General features: G+C 42.4%; 1 non-coding gene across 1 annotated transcript; it reads right to left on the bottom strand.

The window, feature by feature from the left end:
* Positions 1–309: 309 nt before the first annotated feature.
* Positions 310–382, bottom strand: TRNAR-UCU (transfer RNA arginine (anticodon UCU)). Its single transcript has one exon. It is a non-coding gene; the product is annotated as a tRNA-Arg (tRNA).
* Between the last annotated feature and the right edge of the window lie 2,004 nt (positions 383–2,386).

Below are 2,386 nucleotides of genomic sequence, written 5' to 3'. Positions count from 1 at the left end.
CTGGCAAACTTTCTTCTGTGTTCCAAAGAACCTCCTACTAGATGAGTTGCTAGAAATAGATCTGAAGAGGTAAGAGGTTTAGGCAATTTTACATGGTTGTACCGCATCTACTTCTTTGATCTTAAGAAAGGTACTTCCTGCTCAAGATATGTGTTTAGAGTGCTAGGAAAAGAGAGAAAGGCTTCAAAGGTATGCGTCTCTTTTTCTAAAGGCTGAAGCTATTGACCTTCATGTAGAATGAAAGAATTGTAGAGTTGGAAGGGACCGCAAGAGTCATCGAGTCCAGCCCCCTGCAATGCAGGAATCTTTTGCCCAATGTGGGGTTTGAACCCATGACCCTGAGATTAGAAGTCTCATGCTCTACCGACTGAGCTATCCCAGCAGCATCCTTCCCTTCCTTCGTGGCTGGATGGGGATTTGAACCGTGGCTGCCCAGGTCCTAATCCAGTACTCCAACCACTGCACCACCTCTTCAAACCACCCAAAGTGTTTACTCGTTGGTGGCAAAAGTGACTGTTTTTAACTTGGGTTTATATCACTCAAAGCTCTTAAGATGCAGCTGGTTGAGAGAGGCAGAGGTTGTCCCCGGATTCACAGAACATCCTCTATGGTTGAGAGAGAGGCCTCGTATTTCCTTTCCTCTAAAGTGTCGGCCATTGAGTCGCGTCTGCAATCCAGGTTTGAGCTTTGATAAACAGGGAGCTAAATCTGTTTCCCAACTGCACAGCTAACGTTTTCAGAAAGTAACCCAAACTAAGACATGCCTTGTTGAAGCATTTTTCTCTACTCCAGAATGTCTTTCTTCCATGTCTCCTCCTCCTCCCCTTCCCTGCTTGTGTAAGTTTCTCTCTCTCCTTAAAATATAAACCTACAGGAGGGGCAGGATTTCAATTAGTATTGTACTGTACTATGTCACTTTCAGTGCTTTTAAAATAAGGTAGGAAGATTGGTCTACACCAGATATTTGATATCAGATGGGGAAGTTAAACTTGCCAGTTCAGTGCAGGGTCTCAGATGCTTCCCATTTCAATGGGCACTTTAAGATTTTATCTTGACTATATTTTGCCACAAAGACAAATAGATTCTTGCTATGGTTCTTCCATTTTAAAAAAGACCACTATAACTTTTTCCACATATGCCCTCTTCAGGCAAAACACCAAATCATGGTTTGGCACTACAGGAACAAACCTGGAATGAGCCTCGGTTTTATAATTGGTTCACAATCCTGCTTTGCAGAACAAGTGCAAACTTGCTTGCTGGTTCAGACACAACAGCAAACTGTTTTTTTGCTGAAAACCCAGAAGGGAAAGAAATGGCACATATGATGAGAGGAGGAGGGGTCATGCAATCTTAAGGCTAGTTCCAGTCACATGAAACTATGGTTTGGTACTTATGTCAAAACCAAACTTATATTTAAAAGTTATATCTTCCCCAGCAGTAGGAGAGGAGCAGTAGCCAGGACAACTATAAAGCAGGTACAACTTTTGCCACCATTTCTGATTTTCTCTAGGTGCTTAAGCAAATGACTTTGGAATCTGGTCATGAAAATCCTTAAGTATTGAAGTTATTTGCTTCTGTGTGTGACCAAGCACAGGAACAGGGTCAAGACAGCCTCCATACAGGCTGTCTCAATTTTCATTTGTGAAATTGCCCTTTACCCTCTTTGCAAAATTCAATTCGCTAAGGATTGGATGTGCATATGCCCAGGCAATGTTTCCACTTTACCTAATAGCTTATAACTGGGAGATTAAAGGGGCAAATGAAATGACCCAGATATACTTTATTTCCGGGTTTGCTTTTAATCTTTTCTAGAGAAATAGATTAAGGGTGTTTTTCTTTTTCTTTTAACGTGGATGGATTAACGCAAATGGAACCACAAATTTAGACTAGAGGTGGGTGGGGAAACATACCTGGGATGTAGCCAGTGTAGGATGGAGGGAGACCCCTATCAGCTCTGTATATTGGCTTTCCGAGACTTTTTTGAATAGCATCTCTCTTCTTGGGAGCAGAAGTTTGTACACTCTCTGCTTTTTGAACTCTGACTGACTCCGGAATGGTGATACCTGATATTTTATTGTCATAGGGCAAACCAGGCGTTGCAGAAGAAGAAATCTGTCATGACAGAAATAATTCAGAGTAAAATTATGACACACTGACCTTCTCTCCTCCAGCTCTAACATCTTCAGTTGTCCAAAAGTTTTAAACTATTCTGCTCAATCTCTCTTGCCGCCCCTTTTGCCTGGACCCCTTCCAGAACATAATGTAATATCATGTCTCCCTGCCCCACCCCCACCCCCCGGCCAGCCTTCAAATCCTTCCTTGCTTCCCTTCTTTTTCATGAAGACTTTCCTGGGTTTCAACAAACCACAGTTTCATGTCACATCCA

The sequence above is a fragment of the Zootoca vivipara genome, chromosome 16 (assembly GCF_963506605.1).
Source record: "Zootoca vivipara chromosome 16, rZooViv1.1, whole genome shotgun sequence".
NCBI classification, from domain to species: domain Eukaryota; kingdom Metazoa; phylum Chordata; class Lepidosauria; order Squamata; family Lacertidae; genus Zootoca; species Zootoca vivipara.
Note: the sequence above shows the minus strand (reverse complement) of the source record. Positions and strands in the feature narration are given on the sequence as shown.